General features: G+C 43.1%; 1 long non-coding RNA gene across 1 annotated transcript; it reads left to right on the top strand.

The window, feature by feature from the left end:
- The first annotated feature begins 9,244 nt into the window (after positions 1-9,244).
- LOC132623230 (uncharacterized) lies at positions 9,245-11,724 on the top strand. Its single transcript, XR_009576159.1, has 3 exons — positions 9,245-9,573; positions 10,461-10,526; positions 11,469-11,724. It is a non-coding gene; the product is annotated as an uncharacterized LOC132623230 (long non-coding RNA).
- Positions 11,725-21,323: the final 9,599 nt, after the last annotated feature.

Genomic DNA, 21,323 nt, shown 5'->3' with positions numbered 1-21,323 from the left:
TAAAGCTCGAACCTTCCGGTCCGTATACATCTTTTGTCGACTCTGAGTTACCAAAAGCTTGGCCTGAATAACTCATACCCTATCAAGGGACTCTCTCAACAGATCTGTATCCCAAGGTCAAACCTCGAACCCATCAAACCAACCAATCGGAGATCTACACCTCCTACCAAATGACGCCTCAAAAGGTGCCATGCCAATACTCGAATGATAACTATTGTTGTACGCAAACTCTGCCAATGGTAAATGTTGATCCCAATGACCACCATAATGAATAAGTCATGCTCTGAACATATCCTCGAGCACCTGAATGGTCCGCTCGGACGGACCATCAGTCTGGGGATAAAAAGTTGTACTGAGATCCAATCGGGTACCCAATTCCTTATGAAAAGCCCTCCAGAATCGGGAAGCGAAGATAGTACCCCGATCAGATACGACAAAAATAGGGACCCCATGTAACCTCATAATATCCCGAATGTACAACTTTGCTAAATTTTCCGCAGTATAGGAAATCTGAACTAGAACAAAGTGAGCAGACTTAGTCAACCGATCAACTATCACCCAAATAGATTCGAACTTGCCTAGGGTCTTCAGAAGACCCACAACAAAATCCACGGCAATCCTTTCCCACTTCCACTTCGGAATAGGCATCCTCTGAAGTACACAGCCGTGTCGCTGGTGCTCATACTTTACCTGCTGACAATTCTAACACTTAGCAACTTGATCAACTATATCCCTTTTGATCTAACGCCACCAATAGTACCGCCTCAAATCACGATACATCTTAGTCGCCCCCGGATAAATGGAATAGCAAGAGCTATAAGTGTTACGTCCCGTATTTTTACATATTGGGACAACTCGGATGAGCTATGATAATTTAAGGCCAAGATTATTTCGGGATACAAAGTCGGGATTTTTGATCTTTGATTTTATTTTAAGTCATTTGTTGGCATGGAGAAATTAGGAAAATTTGGGACCAAAAGTGATAAAATTGGAAGTTGGAAATCATGAATTATTTGGCCCTTGGCCGTGTGGCATTAAAGTGGTGCCCACACAATTTTTGTGTCATCTTTTAATTAATCCAACACATGGAGTGGGCCATGAACCCTTGACCAAGTCTTGCTAGCATAAAAGATGACTACTAGTATTATTTTGCTTCATTTTTTTATCACTTAGAAAAAAGGGTGAAGAACACCACACAAAAGAAGGCTCACGGCCACAACCCAAAAAAAAAAATCCACCTCCATTTCTTGTCCTTCTAAAATTATTTTGATGATGAAAACCTATTATATTGAGGTCCCTAAGTAGCGTGGAAGCATCGTTGGAGCGATCAACCCATTGTTTTTCATCTTTTGGAAACCCTAGCCTATTGGAAGTTGAAGAGAAAAAGGTAAGATTTGATCTTGTATTTGTGTTATGAAGGTTCTATTCATGTTGTAGTATCTTATTATGGTTGAAAATCATGAAATAAAGAATGGTGAAGTGGATGCCATATGTATGAGGGTTGGGCGTGTGATGGGTGTTGTTGTGTTGTGATTGAAATTATGAATTAATGTTTAGTTAGTTGATTATGATCATGGTAAGGTGAAGAACAATTGGAAATCATCCATATATGTGTATGTGTAGTGTTGATTGAAATGGGTCACATTATATGACGATGAACGAATGAACGTCGCTTAATGTTTTAATCGTCGTCGCTATGAATCTTATGTTGGAAATGAATGTTTGTTGACTCAAAATGATGTTGTTAATGTGCGGACTGTTTTGGAGGTTATTGTATATTTATTGTAATTGGTATATTGATGAGATAGCATTGTTAGAATGTAAATTGAGGATACAAACCATGATTTGGAAATGAAGAAAAAAATAAATTAAAGGGCTGTCTCGGTTGGGGCTGTTTTCGGCCAGCTTGGAGAAAAAATTTGGGTTGTTGGAAATGTTGTATGAATTGCTTAGAATGCCCTTGAATATTTTTGGTAAGGATTCGGGTTGATAATTGAATGTATAAGCGTCGATTTTGGCTTGAAGGTAAGTCGTCGAATTGAATTTATGTAAGTTGTCGAAAAATGGAAAAAGAAAGCTATTATTGTATTTTGTCTTTCGGATTCGTTGTTGGTTATTGTTGTTGTTGTTGATTGATATAGCCGAGTTAAATTCTCGGGGTGTCCTATTTACAGGGGAAATGCTGCCCAAAATTCTGTAGAATTAAGGGCGAATTTGGAATTATTGCCCAATAAGTCTTTAGCTAATGTTTGGCATTTTATGGCTTATTTTTAGATCGTGGGCAGCCCGAATCATAGTTTGGACTTAGCTTGAGTTGGATCATATTGGAGAGCGTTTGAGGTATGTAAAGTAACCTTTCTTTTTGGCATGCCTTAGTTAAAGTAGGCCATGATACGAGCCTCTAGGAAACTCTATTCTCGCAAATCCGAGCTTGTCTATGATTCGTATTTGTTTCCTTGGTATTCTTGGGCGCATATGCCATAACATTGATCCTTATATCCTTGGAGTTTATAATTTGTAAAGATTTCATGAAAGCTGATTTTTGGTTTCAAAGCTTGTTCTTTAGCGATTCCAAAAGTTCAAAAACCCATAACTTCCTCAGAAAAGCTCGGATTGCTTTGAAATTTTCGTAGGAGTTTGTATGATATAAAATGAGTATGTTTTTCATAGGCGGGCTTAGCTCGGGTCTATACTCGTCCGTGGGTCCCGCGACGCCCTTTTTGTAAATTCGACAACTTTGAAACAAAAAGTGATAATTATTATTCCGATTTCGAATATGACCGTTCTACTTATCCTTCAGATTTATAATAATGATTTTATGCATATGGTTCCTCACTACTCCGCTCGTGCCTACTGTGATATCGTTCACCGGTTCCCGGGCCGGTTTTTGTTGTCGTGCGCTTTGTGATACATTCCGGTGTTATGCTGTGTTTATGGTTCACCGTGCTCCTCGCTCGAGGGCCGGGTTCCACTTATATTTGGCGTTATGCTGTGTTTGGCGTTATGCTGTGTTGTGATGTGTGACGGGGATTCGGAGATTTGAAACTTTTTGGTGTTATGCTGTGTTGTGGCGCCATCGACAGGCGGGCGACCACATTTTTCCTGTGCCCTATGCATAATTTATACTTTGGAAGTAAACATTTTGATATTTTGAACTTGTACTTATTTTCTGTACTTCTGTTTCGCTTACGCCTCAGATTTATTTCTATACCTTCTGCTTTGCATACTCAGTACATATTTCGTACTGACCCCCTTCTCCGGGGGCTGCGTTTCATGCCCGCCGGTACGGACGCACAGCCTGGTGATCCACCTGTTTAGGACACCCCCTTCTGCTATTCGGAGTGCTCCTCACATTCCGGAGCCTATATTTTTGGTATATAATTGTTAGTGCATTTGTATATATTCGTTCATGGGTACGGCGGGGCCCTGTCCCGTCCTATGATTCTGTCTGTCTGTTTAGAGGTCTGTGGACATGGTTGTGGGTTGTGCCTACCTCAGTTCAGTTGTGTTTGTATACGTTGTGTTTGGGCGACCCTATTCGCCGCGGCGGCCGGTCCGCATATGCATATCTGTTGTGTGGTTGGCCCTGTGTGGCCTTTGTTGGTATTTTCTGCGTGCAGGATTATTTTGGATAGTCAGTAAAACAAAGGAAACTCTGCCAAAAATTTTTTTTTGGAAATTATCCAATTTGAAATATAGCCTCGCCGGCTTCTGCTATATACTTGAATGCGTTTGATATAATCTGAGATAGAGTTTGATAGATGTGTTTGGGTGCCCAGATCGGGCGCTAGTCACGGCCTACGGGATTGGGTCGTGACAGAAATGGTATCAGAGCACGGTTGTCCTCGGAGTGTCCACAGATCGTGTCTAGTAGAGTCTTGTTTATCGGTGTGTTGTGCACCACATCTATAAACAGGAGGCTACAGGACATTTAGGATGTTGTCTTTTCTTCTGATCTTAGATCGTGCGATAGAACTGTCTATTAGGATGATTCTGTTCTGATCCGTTGTTGTTTTTCTTTCAGTGATGCCTCCGAAAAAGGCGACGGCCGCCCAGAAGAAAAAGGGCGTGGTAGGAGAGACCATCCGGGCTCAGAGGGGTACTCCGACCCTCGCTCAGATGATGCGTGATATGGTGTCCCGGCCAGCACACTCTGCTACGTCTTCATCGTCAGAGGAGTCTGGAGCAGCTTCACCCTTAGCTCCAGAAGCTCCAGCTCCCGCGCCTCCAGTTCCCCAGCCAGGGGCAGACGATGGTACCCTGCGAGAGGCAGTTCAGCTATTGACTCGACTGGTAGCAGGGCAGGTTCATAGACAGGGAGGAGGAGATGGTCGGGCAGACAGGCGCGACAGTTCGAGGGCCCGTGATTTTCTGACCTGTGGCCCCCCAGAGTTCTTTGGGTCAAAGCCCGCAGAGGACCCTCATGAGTTTATTCGACAGATGCAGCGGACCCTGCGACTGATTAGTGCTTCTGATACAGAGTCAGTTGAGTTGGCGTCATACCGGTTGCACGACGTAGCAGCCAATTGGTACGAGTCTTGGATGCTGTCCAGAGGTGAGGGTGCCCCTCCAGCTGTATGGGATGAGTTTACAGAGGCCTTCATGGCCCACTTTCTACCTCCGGAGGTGAGGCGTGGCAGGGTAGACCGATTCCTGCTGTTGAAGCAGCGGGGCAGGCCAGTTCGGGAGTACAGCTTAGAGTTTGATTCACTGGCCCGATATGCGCCCACATATGTAGCTACCATGACTGACCGGATGCACCGATATATAGTGGGGCTGGATCTGTATTATGTTGTCAGTAGCCTAGTATTTGCGGCCCAGCACAATATGGATATTTCCCGTATACAGGCCCACGTCCAGGGCATGGAGGATAGACGCAGGGGGCGCCAGCCTGACAGAGTTGATGATAGGGGCCAGCCCAAGAGGGCTAGATCATCCGGGTATTCTGGGGATTTCCGAGGCAGACAGCCTCAGCAGCGGCAGTAGAGCAGATATCCTTCTCAGTCATCACGGGATACACCCCCACAGTTTACCGGCAGGAGATCTGAGGGTGCCGGATATTCAGGGGCAGGCCCGAGCTCCAGGGCTTCAGGTTCACAGTTGGACAGAGGTTCCAGCAGTCAGATGAGGCCACCCAGACCTTTGTGTTCCTACTGTGGGAGACAGCACCCGGGAGAGTGTTTCCGAGCTACGGGTGCATGCTTTGTTTGCGGCCGTCAGGGCCATCAGATGAGAGATTGTCCGGCTAGAGGTGGTACAGGCAGTTCAGCTCAGTCTACCGGGTCAGCCGGTGGTTCATCTTCAGCCTCGGTGGCGATGCGTCCTGCGGGGCGAGGTACTCCAGCACCAGCAGGCCGCGGCAGGGGTCGTGGCGGAGCTTCGGGTTCTAGCGGTCCTTCGAACCGCATTTATGCCTTAGCCAGCAGACAGGACCAGGAGGCTTCGCCTAATGTCGTCACAGGTATATTACTGGTTTTCTCTCGTGATGTGTATGCATTGATTGATCCTGGTTCTACATTATCATTTATATCTCCACTCGTTGCTGATAAAATTGGGATAAAATCCGAACCGATAGAGCCTTTTGAGGTAGCTACACCAGTAGGGGATTCTGTTATAGCCAGTCAGATTTATAGAGATTGTTCTGTGATTATCTGTGGCCGCTGCACTAAGGCGGATTTGGTAGAGTTAGATATGATCGAGTTTGACGTGATTATGGGTATGGATTGGCTAGCTTCTTGCTATGCTAATGTTGATTGTCAAAAGAAGATAGTCCGATTCCAATTCCCAGGGGAGCCAGTTATAGAGTGGGCAGGTAATACAGTAGCGCCGAGGGGTAAGTTTATTTCATACCTCAAGGCTGAGAAAATGATCAGAAAGGGGTATATTTATCATCTGGTCCGTGTTCATGATTTAGAGGCAGAGGCACCGACTCTTCAGTCAGTCCCAGTGGTTAATGAATTTGTAGATGTATTCCCAGATGAGCTTCCAGGTCTTCCTCCCGAACGGGAGATAGAGTTTGCTATTGATCTGTTGCCAGACACTCAGCCTATCTCCATTCCTCCGTACAGAATGGCACCTGCAGAATTGAAAGAATTGAAAGAGCAGCTGAGAGATTTATTGGAGAAGGGTTTCATTCGGCCTAGTGCGTCACCCTGGGGAGCTCCGATATTATTTGTGAGGAAGAAAGACGGCTCGCTGCGGATGTGCATTGATTATCGGCAGTTGAATAAGGTAACCATCAAGAATAAATATCCCCTCCCCAGGATTGATGATTTGTTTGATCAGCTGCAGGGTGCCAGGTATTTCTCGAAGATAGACCTGCGATCGGGTTACCACCAGGTACGGGTACGAGAGTCTGATATTCCCAAGACAGCATTCAGGACCCGATATGGGCACTATGAGTTCAGAGTTATGTCTTTTGGGCTGACAAATGCCCCAGCAGTATTTATGGACCAGATGAATCGGGTATTCAAACCGTTCTTGGATATGTTTGTGATCGTATTTATCGATGATATTCTGGTTTATTCTCGGTCAGAGGCAGAGCATGCAGACCATTTGAGGACGGTACTTGGCACACTTCGGCACCAGGAATTATATGCTAAATTTTCTAAGTGTGAATTCTGGTTATCTTCAGTGGCATTTCTGGGACATATTATTGGGGCTGATGGCGTCCGGGTGGATACCCAGAAGATCAAGGCCGTAAAGAATTGGCCTAGACCTACGACGCCGACAGAGGTGCGTAGCTTTCTGGGATTGGCTGGTTATTATCGGAGATTCGTGGAGAAATTTGCTTCCATTTCAGCGCCTTTCACAAGGCTGACTCAAAAGGGAGCTAAGTTTCAGTGGTCAGATGCTTGCGAGCGTACCTTCCAGTTGCTGAAAGAGAAGTTGACTACGGCTCCAGTCCTGAATCCTCCCGAGGATCCAGATGGGTATGTGATTTATTGTGATGCCTCTGGTATTGGTTTGGGATGTGTGTTGATGCAGCACGGCAGGGTGATAGCTTATGCTTCCCGGCAGCTCAGAAAACATGAAAAGAATTATCCTACTCACGATTTGGAGCTGGCCGCGGTCATTCATGCTTCGAAGATGTGGAGATATTATTTATATGGGGTTCACGTTGACATTTATACAGATCATAAGAACATTCAGTACATCTTTAGGCAAAATGAGCTGAACTTGCGGCAGCGGAGGTGGTTAGAGTTGCTGAAAGATTATGATGTTGACATTCTCTACCATCCTGGGAAAGCTAATGTTGTGGCGGATGCACTCAGCCGCAAGTTTATGGGCAGCCTAGCAGACGTGCCATCAGAGAGTAAAGAAATGGTTCGCGATATTCATCAGTTGGCTAGTCTTGGAGTTCGCTTGGCTGATTCTGGAGATGTTGGGATTTCGGTTCGAGGTATTGCTGAGTCCTCTATTATAGAAGATATTAAGCGGCATCAGTATGAGGATCCTATTCTGGCACAGTACAGAGATGCAGCTCTGGCACAGGAGAAGACTCCGTTTGAGATTTCACCTGATGGAGTGTTATTTCACAGAGGCAGATTGTGTGTACCTGACATTGCAGGGTTGCGGCGACAGGTTATGGGCGAGGCACATTACGCTCGATATTCTGTTCACCCAGGGTCGACGAAGATGTACCATGATATCAGATGCCTATATTGGTGGGACGGTATGAAAAGAGATATAGCAGAGTTCGTTGCTCAGTGTCCAAATTGCCAGCAGGTTAAGATTGAGCACCAGAAGCCCGGTGGGCTATTGCAGGAGATGGAGATACCGACGTGGAAGTGGGAGATCATTAATATGGACTTTATTACAGGTCTACCTCGCACTCCACGGAGGTATGATTCTATTTGGGTTATTGTTGATCGGCTGACGAAATCAGCCCATTTTCTTCCGGTTCGGACCACCTATTCAGCTGAGGATTATGCCAGGCTTTATGTCAGGGAGATTGTATGACTTCATGGAGTTCCTGTGTCTGTTATTTCCGATAGAGGTGCCCAGTTTACAGCTAAGTTCTGGAGATCGTTTCAGGAGGGATTGGGGACCCAGGTGAGCCTGAGTACAGCCTTCCATCCCCAGTCCGACGGACAGGCCGAGCTCACTATTCAGACATTGGAAGAAATGTTGCGTGCCTGTGTTATTGATTTCAGGGGTAGCTGGGACGACCATTTACCGCTTTTTGAGTTTGCGTATAATAACAACTACCACTCCACTATTCAGATGGCACCATATGAGGCTTTGTATGGCAGGAAGTGTATATCACCGATCGGTTGGTTTGATGTTGGGGAGACTGAGTTGATTGGCCCAGATGTGGTCCAGCAGGCCGTGGATAAGGTGAAACTTATTCGAGAAAGATTGTTGGCAGCCCAGAGCCGACAGAAATCTTATGCCGATAAGCGACGTCGACCGTTAGAGTTTCAGATTGGCGATTGGGTGTTCCTGAAAGTGTCACCGATGAAAGGTGTTATGCGATTTGGCAAGAAAGGAAAGCTCAGTCCGAGATATATTGGGCCCTATCTGATTATTCGCAAAATAGGCAAGGTGGCCTACGAATTGGATTTGCCAGCTGACTTGGGAGCGGTACACCCGGTATTTCATGTTTCTATGCTTCGTAAGTGTATTGGTGACCCTTCTAGAGTCTTTCCTGTAGATGATATTCAGGTCACAGAGGAGCTATCTTATGAGGAGCAGCCTATAGCCATATTGGATCGCCAGGTAAAAAGGTTGCGGAACAAAGATATGGCTTCTGTTAAAGTGTTGTGGCGGAACAATAATCGAGAGGAAATGACCTGGGAAGCTGAGGAGCATATGAAGAAGAAGTATCCTCATTTATTTTCAGAGCCTACAGGTAATCCAATTCTCTATTTGACTATGTTGTTTGGTAAATGAATCATTGGTCAATGATTTGTATGTGATGGTTATAAAAGAAACTCCCCCGAATTTGAGTAAGATCCGTAGTATTAATCCAACATTCGAGGACGAATGTTCTTAAGGGGGGAGGATGTTACGTCCCGTATTTTTACATATTGGGACAACCCGGATGAGCTATGATAATTTAAGGCCAAGATTATTTCGGGATACAAAGTCGGGATTTTTGATCTTTGATTTTATTTTAAGTCATTTGTTGGCATGGAGCAATTAGGAAAATTTGGGACCAAAAGTGATAAAATTGGAAGTTGGAAATCATGAATTATTTGGCCCTTGGCCGTGTGGCATTAAAGTGGTGCCCACACAATTTTTGTGTCATCTTTTAATTAATCCAACACATGGGGTGGGCCATGAACCCTTGACCAAGTCTTGCTAGCATAAAAGATGACTACTAGTATTCTTTTGCTTCATTTTTTTAACACTTAGAAAAAAGGGTGAAGAACACCACACAAAAGAAGGCTCACGGCCACAACCCAAAAAAAAAATCCACCTCCATTTCTTGTCCTTCTAAAATTATTTTGATGATGAAAACCTATTATATTGAGGTCCCTAAGTAGCGTGGAAGCATCGTTGGAGCGATCAACCCATTGTTTTTCATCTTTTGGAAACCTTAGCCTATTGGAAGTTGAAGAGAAAAAGGTAAGATTTGATCTTGTATTTGTGTTATGAAGGTTCTATTCATGTTGTAGTATCTTATTATGGTTGAAAATCATGAAATAAAGAATGGTGAAGTGGATGCCATATGTATGAGGGTTGGGCGTGTGATGGGTGTTGTTGTGTTGTGATTGAAATTATGAATTAATGTTTAGTTAGTTGATTATGATCATTGTAAGGTGAAGAACAATTGGAAATCATCCATATATGTGTATGTGTAGTGTTGATTGAAATGGGTCACATTATATGACGATGAACGAATGAACGTCGCTTAATGTTTTAATCGTCGTCGCTATGAATCTTATGTTGGAAATGAATGTTTGTTGACTCAAAATGATGTTGTTAATGTGCGGACTGTTTTGGAGGTTATTGTATATTTATTGTAATTGGTATATTGATGAGATAGCATTGTTAGAATGTAAATTGAGGATACAAACCATGATTTGGAAATGAAGAAAAAAATAAATTAAAGGGCTGTCTCGGTTGGGGTTGTTTTCGGCCAGCTTGGAGAAAAAATTTGGGTTGTTGGAAATGTTGTATGAATTGCTTAGAATGCCCTTGAATATTTTTGGTAAGGATTCGAGTTGATAATTGAATGTATAAGCGTCGATTTTGGCTTGAAGGTAAGTCGTCGAATTGAATTTATGTAAGTTGTCGAAAATTGGAAAAAGAAAGCTATTATTGTATTTTGTCTTTCGGATTGGTTGTTGGTTATTGTTGTTGTTGTTGATTGATATAGCCGAGTTAAATTCTCGGGGTGGCCTATTTACAGGGGAAATGCTGCCCAAAATTCTGTAGAATTAAGGGCGAATTTGGAATTATTGCCCAATAAGTCTTTAGCTAATGTTTGGCATTTTATGGCTTATTTTTAGATCGTGGGCAGCCCGAATCATAGTTTGGACTTAGCTTGAGTTGGATCATATTGGAGAGCGTTTGAGGTATGTAAAGTAACCTTTCTTTTTGGCATGCCTTAGTTAAAGTAGGCCATGATACGAGCCTCTAGGAAACTCTATTCTCGCAAATCCGAGCTTGTCTATGATTCATATTTGTTTCCTTGGTATTCTTGGGCGCATATGCCATAACATTGATCCTTCTATCCTTGGAGTTTATAATTTGTAAAGATTTCATGAAAGCTGATTTTTGGTTTCAAAGCTTGTTCTTTAGCGATTCCAAAAGTTCAAACGCCCATAACTTCCTCAGAAAAGCTCGGATTGCTTTGAAATTTTCGTAGGAGTTTGTATGATATAAAAGGAGTATGTTTTTCATAGGCGGGCTCAGCTCGGGTCTATACTCGTCCGTGGGTCCCGCGACGCCCTTTTTGTAAATTCGACAACTTTGAAACAAAAAGTGATAATTATTATTCCGATTTCGAATATGACTATTCTACTTATCCTTCAGATTTATAATAATGATTTTATGCATATGGTTCCTCACTACTCCGCTCGTGCCTACTGTGATATCGTTCACCGGTTCCCGGGCCGGTTCTGTTGTCGTGCGCTTTGTGATACATTCCGGTGTTATGCTGTGTTTATGGTTCACCGTGCTCCTCGCTCGAGGGCCGGGTTCCACTTATGTTTGGTGTTATGCTGTGTTTGGCGTTATGCTGTGTTGTGATGTGTGACGGGGATTCAGAGATTTGAAACTTTTTGGTGTTATGCTGTGTTGTGGCGCCATCGACAGGCGGGCGACCACATTTTTCCTGTGCCCTATGCATAATTTATACTTTGGAAGTAAACATTTTGATATTTTGAACTTGTACTTATTTTCTGTACTTCTGTTTCGCTTATGCCTCAGATTTATTTCTATACCTTCTGCTTTGCATACTCAGTACATATTTCGTACTGACCCCCTTCTCCGGGGGCTGCGTTTCATGCCCGCAGGTACGGACGCACAGCCTGGTGATCCACCTGTTTAGGACACCCCCTTCTGCTATTCGGAGTGCTCCTCACATTCCGGAGCCTATATTTTTGGTATATAATTGTTAGTGCATTTGTATATATTCGTTCATGGGTATGGCGGGGCCCTGTCCCGTCCTATGATTCTGTCTGTCTGTTTAGAGGTCTGTGGACATGGTTGTGGGTTGTGCCTACCTCAGTTTAGTTGTGTTTGTATACGTTGTGTTTGGGCGACCCTATTCGTCGCGGCGGCCGGTCCGCATATGCATATCTGTTGTGTGGTTGGCCCTGTGTGGCCTTTGTTGGTATTTTCTGCGTGCAGGATTATTTTGGATATTCAGTAAAACAAAGGAAACTCTGCCAAAAAATTTTTTTTGGAAATTATCCAATTTGAAATATAGCCTCGCCGGCTTCTGCTATATACTTGAATGCGTTTGATATAATCTGAGATAGAGTTTGATAGATGTGTTTGGGTGCCCAGATCGGGCGCTAGTCACGGCCTACGGGATTGGGTCATGACAATAAGCCTCAGACAAGATCAACTGAATCACATCACCAACATGAGGAACGCCCATAATGGACACTGTACAAATAATGCCCTTCCCGAGATGATAAATAATAGAGATGTCGTAGGAATTAAGATCTCTCTTGGTAAACACATGCTTAAGGCTACGGTGATCGGTGAAAACCTCATAATGGACACTGTACAAATAATGCCTCTAAATCTTCAAGGCGAAGACCATGGCCAATAACTCCAAATCATGGGTAGGGTAATTCTTCTCACGAATCTTCTACTGACAGGAAGCATAAGCTATCAGTCTACCCTTCTGCATCAACCCAACACCCAAACTCATACGGGAGACATCACAATATTCTGCGAAATCCTTACCCTCCACGGGTAATGCTAAGATCGAGGCTAAAGTCAAAAGAAGCTTGATCTTTCGAAAGCTCTCCTCACAATTATCTCATCACTGGAAGGGAACATCCTTCTAAGTCAATCTGGTCAAGGATGAAGCAATAGAAGAAAAACCCTTCATAAAGCGCCGGTAATAGCTGGCAAAACCCACAAAACGACGAACCTCAGTAACAGTAGTAGGCCTCGCCCAACCCCTCACAGCCTCAATCTTCTGTGGGTCAACCATAATCCAATCCTTAGACACAATGTGGCCAAAGAATACCACAGACTCCAACCAAAACTTACACTTAGAAAACTTAGCAAACAGGCTACGCTTCTTCAACAACCCAAGAACAGTACGAAGATGGCTCTCATGCTCCTCTTTACTCTTTGAATACACCAAGAAATCATCAATAAACACAATCATGAAAGAATCATGGAATGGCCTGAAGATTCCATTCATCAGAGTTATAAATGCAGCCGGGATATTGGTAAGCCCAAAAGACATCATTAGAAACTCATAATGGCCATATCTAATTCGAAAGGCTGTCTTCGGTATATCCTCAGCCCTCATCCTCAACTGGTGGCAGCCTGAACGCAAGTCAATCTTCAAAAATATTAAAAAAAATCCCTGAAGCTGGTCAAATAGATCATCAATACGAGGCGTAGGGCACTTGTTCCGAATGGTAACATTGTTCAGCTAGCGATAATCGATGTACATCCTCATGCTCCCATCATTCTTGTTCACAAATAACACAGGAGCACCCCAAGGGGAGACACTCGGTCTAATGAACCCCTTGCTTAATAAATCCTGTAATTGCTCCTTAAGCTCTCTTAACTCGGTAGGTACCATCCTATGTGGCGGAATAGAAATAGGGCAAGTGCCCGGATCTATGCCAATACCAAAATCAATGTCACGATCAAGTGGCATACCAGGCAGATCAAACGAGAATACCTCTGCGAATTCGCTCACAATAGGAATAGACTCAAGGGGTGGAGATGCAACAATCGTGTCTCGCACATGAGCTAGATAGGATAAACACCCCTTATTGACTAACTTCTTCGCATGATAGAAGACAATGATCTTCTTCGGAGAGATACTAGGAGTACCCCTCCACTCAAGCCTAGGAATACTCGGCATGGCTAAGGTGACTGTCTTTGCATGACAGTTTAATATCGCGTGATAAGGCGAAAGCCAGGACATCCCCAATATAATATCAAAGTCCACCATATCGAGAATCATCAAATCTACCCAAGTGTCATACCCCATAAAAGTAATCAAACAAGACCGGTAAACTCGATCAACAATCACAGAATCTCTAACCGGAGTAGACAAATGAACATGTATATCTATGCTATCACAAGGAAAATCCTAACCAATAGCATGATATGCAGACACATACGAATAAATGGATCCAGGATCAAATAACACAGATGCTGCTCTATGACGGACAAAAATGGTACCTGCAATAACAGCATATGAGGCCTCTGCCTCGGGCCTATCCAAAAATGAGTAACAATGGGCCCCACCATGTACAGTCTAAGATCCCCCTCTCACACTCTGGGACCCACCTCTAGCTGCCTAGGATCCACCTCTAGAACCCTGAGAACCACCGCGGCCTGATTGAGCTCCACCTCTCTGAGAAGCACTACCTAGACCACCAGACGATGTCGAAGTCCTCTGTGGTTGATAATCCCGTATGGGTCGGGAACACCTCCTAGCAATATGTCCAACCTCTCCACGTGAAAAGCAAATCAGAGGAGATGAAGGCTGATAAACAGAGGCTGAGAACCAGATGAAACAACCCTGTCTACTGGTCGAGAAAACAAACTCTTAGGAGCTCTCTATTTGGGTGGCTCACTGGAGGTATCCTGCAAGGCTGAGTGCACAAAGCGGCTAGAATATGGCTGATACGGCCAAGAAGACTGACTGGCGCCGCTCGAACTAGAACCACCATAACTCTTAGTCTGACGCGGTCTCTTGTCATCACCACCTCTAAATGCACGGGCCTTAGTGGCCTCAACCAAAGAAGCATGCTCGACGATGGACTGGAAGGAAGCCCTCATAGCCTACATCTGAAGGTAAGGAACCTGAAGAGGACTGACAAACCCACTAAAAAATTGCTTAATCCTGTCAGTCTCAGTAGGGATCAAAGGGGTGGAATAACGGGCCAGATACAGATAACAAGTCACATAGATCTACGCAGTTATACCCCTCTGCTATAGATGTAGAAACTCCTCCCTACGGGCCTCTCTCAAAGACCGGGGCACATACTTCTCAAGGAAGGCTAGGAAGAACTGAGTCCAAGTCAGGGAAGGGGAACCCTCAGGTCTGCAAACACCAAAATACCTCCACCAAGTCTTCGCGTCGCCGTGAAACTGGTAGTACACATAGTCAACTCCATGGGTCTCCATGATCCCCATCCTATGCAGCAACTCATCCATATCCAGGATGAACTCATAAGAATCCTCATAAGAAGTGTACGAAAACCTCGGTGGCCTTAACTTCTTGAACCTCTGAACAAGATCCTAATCAGACACGGTCATAACAGCGCCCTCCATGGGCCTAAGATCACCACCTAGAGCGGGTACCGCATTAATACAGGGAGCCATAACTGCAACGGGGTGTGATACCTGAGTAGGTCTCTGCTCAAGGGTCTGCGCCCCAACTCTGGTCTGTGAACCTCCGCCAGGAGTAGTAACACCAGCGGCAGCCTGCTAGGCATCTAGATGAAGTAAGACCATAGCCATAGTATCCTGCATGGCCTGATCAGAAGTAACATCAGGTTGTGTCCGTGCTGGGGCCACACCATCCTCTACGGTCTTATCTTGATCATGCTGATACTCAGGCTCCGGAGAAAGAGATCTCTCGCGCTGTTGTTCTACCGCAAGAGCCCTTCCCCTAGCTGGGGAAGCCTCACAGCCTCTAGCTCTGCCGCGTCCTCTAACTGTCGCTCACCCTCGGGTGCCAATCGTAGCTGCGGGCTCTGGCACCTGACCTCGAGCTCAGATACCAATTTAAGTTTTTCCGCTACCAATTAGAATAAAGTAGCACGAAGAAATGAATGAAAGTGAGATTTCCTAAATATCCTATAGCCTCTCACAGATAAGTACGGAGCTCATCGTACTGATCCACGAGACTCCACCGGACACACTCTTGTATTATAGACCGGGTAAACTAGGGCTTTGATAACAACCTATCACCACCCAATTTGGCTAAGTCGTGCGGGCACTTACATTTTTCACCTCGGTAAGCGAACCCTCAACCCAACGAAAATAAAGACATAAAAAAATAAATCAATCAAGCGGGAGAGAGTAATTACATAAGTCTTACAATAATATATAATAGAAGTAGCGCGGAAATAAGGAAATACACCTAGGGTCTAGTCTAAGCTGTACAAGAGCATCTAAGTGAAAATATACAAGTATGGAATATAATAATACATCCAATCTGTCTATGTCTCACAATAGAAAAGTAAAACATAATAGGAGGAGTCTTCAAGGCAGCGAACGTCTCGTGCTCACCCTGTAAACTCGAAGCAGTCCTGATTGCGACTATCAGCCACGGGAGACGGAAGAAGACCCAACATGAAACTCTGCACTCATAAAAGAATGATGCAAGTGTAGGTCAGTACAAAACCACAGTACTGGTAGGTATCACAGGCCGACTAAGCATAATCCAGATAATAAAGCAAGATAGGAAGATAAATCAATAAGTATAAGTCAAACATAATCGGAACCAAGTACACGTCATCTCCTAAGTAGAGCATCTAAACCCAAATGTGCCAAGTTTCAATATGTCCAATCCGAAACCAACATCATAAGTAAAGCACCAAACCATCTCAATATAAGCCATGATGCAATTCAATGAAATAATGTATGAATGCTAATGCAATGCCATGCAATGTTGTGTACACATGTACTCCGGACGGAATACCTATAGATCTCTATAGCACAACCCAAGGTAACTCGCGAAGTCTAAGTGCCACTTGTCTCGGATCTTAGCCCAACAGACAGACTAGACTTTGGATCTTTGCCCACAGAGGGTTCTTACTGGCACCACCCTAGGGGACACGCGGAGTCCATGCATTCACTCAATTCATGATTCCGGGACAAATATCGGATATCAGACTCTTACATCACTTTCATAAAAAATCGAGCCCAGCTCATCACAGTGTTTCATCAAGTATCAACAATGTATCAACAACATATCATGAAGCATGAGAATGCATGCAATGTATGTGTCAACATCAGTAATCGAATCAATATCACAAGTACCGAACATGGGTACGCAAACAATATCATGAAAGACTACAGAAGTTATTTAGAACTCTATCCTCGTATCGACATCAACCAGTAAGATACTGCAATATCACAATTAAGATTCAACAATGGTTTCCAATATCTACTACGACACATGGCATCAAGCCAACACAATAGAACAATTAAGTAACAACTCAAAGGGGTGGCTAGCCCCAATCACATAACAGGGCCCAACCTAAGGCAATATCCAACCCAAATTCATACCCAAAGGTTTACATGCTGTCTTCGACAATATCATCTAAATATATGCTTCACTACACGAAGTCTCACCAAGGGTAAGCCATAACCTGCCTAGATGGCCGAACAGCAATACACCAATAATCACTCTTTAGCCTTGCCCTTCCGCTAAGCCTCAAGATCAAAGAAGTCTAGGTATATTCAAAATCTGGATTAGAAATCATGAAGATTGATAACTATATTGCTATAATTCAAATTAGGTCAAAACCAACCCTGGAATTTGGGGAAACGGGCCCCGTAAGGGAAAAATGGGAAACTCAGGGGTAAAATATCAAATGAAACACTAGGTGATCAAAACCCATCAACTAATTGCTAAATTAACTCAAAGATTTACCCAATTTTGAAATTCAAGCAAACCACCCAATTTTGGGTATAAACTCTAACTCTTGGATTCGAGGAGTCAACACTAATAATAGAAGATATATGATTAATAACCTTAGATACATCATAACCTAGCATAAACCCAATCAATTTCATCATTTAAAAGCCTAAGTAGAATATCCATTAAATCCACTTCTACCTTCCATTACTAAGGAACTAATAAGGAAAGAGGAATTCTAAGATGATTTGGAGTAATAAATTAGTAAGGAGATTAGCAGGACTTACCACAAAGAATTTCCCCCAAGAATCTTCTAGCATAGTTCCCAAGAGCTCAAATTTTGTAATGGTGATAAATGATAGACTAAGGGCTTTTTAATGCACACTTAATGAAATAACAAGCCCGATAACACTACGGCGGCATCGGGGCTGCCACGACACCACCGCCCCGGCATCCTCTCAGACTGTTAGGACAGTCTGGGAAAAACAGGCTTGGCCACCCTAGTGGCCATCCAACCGCTACGGCGGTGCCACTGGGACAGCACTGGTACCGCTCTGGCGGACACCAGGTACCAGAATCCCAAATGTTTTTCCAAGTTCCAATCGAAATCCCGACAAACTCCGTGGCCATCTGCTCATAAACTACATACACAGACTCATATAAAAACAGTTACAAACGCACTCGTGGCCTCAAAATTTCCAACGGAGGTCTCGTTGACCGAGTCAACCCCCAATACCTCATTTCCAATTACCAACCCAAGTCTAGAAATACATCCGAGCGCATTCCGAACCAAACCAGATATACATAGCAGTTCTAAACGATCATCTGGACCTTTTGGAATCAACGAATTTTTGAAAAAGGTCAGTTTACCCAAAAGTTAACTTTGAGTCAACTCTTTTCGCTTAAAGCCCAAATTTCACGAAAAGTCATCTGAATAAAATCTAGACACCTCAAGAAGCGTGTGAACAGTCCCCTTGTGTCAAAAATGAGCTAACCAAGCTCTAAAAGGGGCAGAAGTGCCGAAAAGACTATAACGACCAAACGGGTTGTTACAGCTGCAATCTTTTGGTGTGCACATTCTATTCCCAATACGAGCAGATTTTGAAATATTGCTGGTCGTTATGATGGTTATCTGGATGATACAGGGTGTGCCATCAATAATTCCATGGCACCGAATTTTCTTCGGTTACCTTTAATGTTGTCTTTTATTTCGGACAGCTTATGTATTTTCCGGATGTATGCCTAGACTTATACTTCATTTAGTCGTTCTTGTACTAGTGAAACTAGATTCGGGGATGGATGTACCTTTGTTTCCATATTTTATGTTATTAGCGATTATTAATACTTGAATGATTTCTTTTTCGCTTTAATTCCTTTATTAAATTATTCTATCGGGTTTTGGATGGCTTACTAACTTGGTGGGAGTTAGTGCCTTCGCGACTTGTGAAATTCAGTCGTGACACATTTAAGTTGAATAAGAGAAAAAGATTTGATCAATAGTTGACTTTTGGGCAAATGGGTCATTTCGGGATTTTTGTTGATTTCATTAGGTATGGAAGGTCAATTTTAAATTAGTAGGATATTTGGATCGATTCCCGAGGTAGTCAGGGGTGTTTATGTCTTTGGGTTTGAAACCTTGTCTTTGGGCATTTGGGGGTTCACCGAGTCAAGATGTCCTCTTTTTGGAATTTTGAGGGCACAGATGAATTTGTAGCGTGTTTTTATAGTGGATTGAATGTTTAGTTTGTATCCGGGAGGTCTCGGATGAATTTCGGGTTTTGGGTTGAACTTTGATAGACCGATTTTTCTGGTGTCTGGTGTGCCGCATCTGTAGACTTGTGTTCACACCTACAGGCCCGCCTCTGCGGGACTTGGTCCACATGTGCGAGAATGGAAAGTTTAAGTGAGGCCGCATCTGCAAAAATTTCTCAGCAGATGCGGGGTCACACTTGCGGAAAATGATCGGCAGTTGTGAATCATAAACCTTAAATTCCCCAATTTGAAGTCATTTCTTTCCATTCACAAAATTGAGCCCTGAAGAGTTTTGTGGGGCGAATTTGTGGAGCTTTTTGAGATTCTTCCATAAGGTAAGTCCCCTATCTTCCTTTAATGTTTGTATTACCTTTGATTTAGGGAAAGCATATTAGAAATCATGTTCTAAGTTGGGGTTTTTGGGTTATAAACTCTAAAGTGATTTTATGAACCAACTTCTACCTAAATTGAGATTTGTTAGGAAATTTCCTAATTTGTAAATGTTTAATGTATGGGTAACTAGTCCCTAAGCTTGAATTTTTCTTTTGCTCAAGATTTTTTTTTGCTTAGAAATTTAGTTATGGAAGGGAGGGGGTTTTTTTTTTCTAAAATTGGGGGATTTGGTGGAATAGTGAAATTGATGCTAATTTGTGGTTAGTTTGTGATGAAACTTGGTATTTGGACTCCCTAGACGTTGGGTAACCTATTTTTCCAATAAATTCTGATTTTACCCTTTTGGGCCCGAGGTCACCTTTAAAGGTCATTTTTTTTTATTTTGTTTGGTATTATGGAAATATGGGCATCTTTAGCTTTATAATCTAATGTAGATGAACTTATTGTTAGACTTTGATCACTCAGAAGTTGTTCGAAAGGGGAAGACTCCAGCGGATTAGTTCGTGGCACCTTTTGGCCTACAAGGTAGGTTACAACTTACTTATGTCTAGACTTCCATTAGCGAATCGTATATTTATAGTGTTTATTGACAGAGAAAGCATGATAGGCCTTCGACCATGCTTAGGAGTTGTATTCGGATTAGGTTGGTATTATCAGCTGTTATTTGGGCTTGTCGCCATATTTGTCATATTCATGTAATTTATGTGGTTATCTCTGTCTCTTGATATTTCACTTATCTTATGAAATGAGGAAGGATAATATGGATGAACTTATGTTTGAATTGTCTTTCTTGGCAATCCTTATGGAGCCTATGATATGTGATATTGATGAGGTTGATACATGCATGGCATGCAATCCATATTTCTTCTGATAATAAATTGATAAGATTGCTATTGAAATGATGATAAGTGAGAGAGTGGAGCTTACGAGGTCTTTGGAGGAGAGCGTAAAAGAGAGAGAGAGAGAGAGTGCTCGTGATCCGAGGTTATTTTCGGAGCAACAGAATGCCTGTGATCCAAGGTTGTTATCGGAGCGAAAGAAAGTGCCCGTGATACGAGGTCTATTACGGAGTGAGAGTGGTACATGGACTTCGTGGGTCCCCATGGGTCATGGCTGTGAGACATTGTCCTTAGAATTTTTGTACGGTACGGAGAGGAGGCTTGGGGGACATTTCATAGCATTGCATTTCATTGCATCTTATTCCACATCATTGCATGGTACATTTCCTCATTGATTTCTTGTATTGATGATTATTGAGTTGTTGCCTGTTTGTGAGGATTTGCTTAATGATTGACAGACTTGTGGATTAGAGACGCCACCTAAGCTTCAACTTGAGGTTATTGAGATCAATTGTGTTTATCATTACTATAATATTTACCTAAATAATGATTCTGTCTGTGCTTGACTGCTTATCTGCTCTACTTGTTCATTTATGTCTATTTATATCTGTGACCTAATCATTGTCAGTCTATGATACCTACGAGTATGTGTGTTTGTACTCATACTACTCTTGTTGCACTTTTCTTTGAGTGTAGAGTTCATTGCTAGTTCACATTCCCATCCTCGAGAGTGATCCCGAGGCTACGTGACAGCGATTCCACAGTGATCCACTTGCCAGATCTGCAGCCCGGAGACTCTTCCTTACATATATCTATCCTTTTTACGTTCTCTTGATTTAGTATTTCTAATATTGAGACTTGTATTATCCATTAGACTATGTATTTATGTATTAGTGGCTCCTGTACTAGTTTCAGACCAGGTTTTGGGGTTATCTTGTATTAGCACTTTCGCATTGAGTAATGTTAACTAGAATGAGATAGTCTTAAGGGAAGGGTTCGCCCATCAGAGGGATAGTGGATGCCCTCACAAGCCATGAGTTGGTTCATCACACTATCCTACCAAAACCCTATGTCACGCCCCG

The sequence above is a fragment of the Lycium barbarum genome, chromosome 12, assembly GCF_019175385.1.
Source record: "Lycium barbarum isolate Lr01 chromosome 12, ASM1917538v2, whole genome shotgun sequence".
NCBI classification, from domain to species: Eukaryota; Viridiplantae; Streptophyta; class Magnoliopsida; order Solanales; family Solanaceae; genus Lycium; species Lycium barbarum.
The sequence above is the reverse complement of the archived record's forward strand: the minus strand, read 5'-3'. Positions and strand labels throughout refer to the sequence as shown.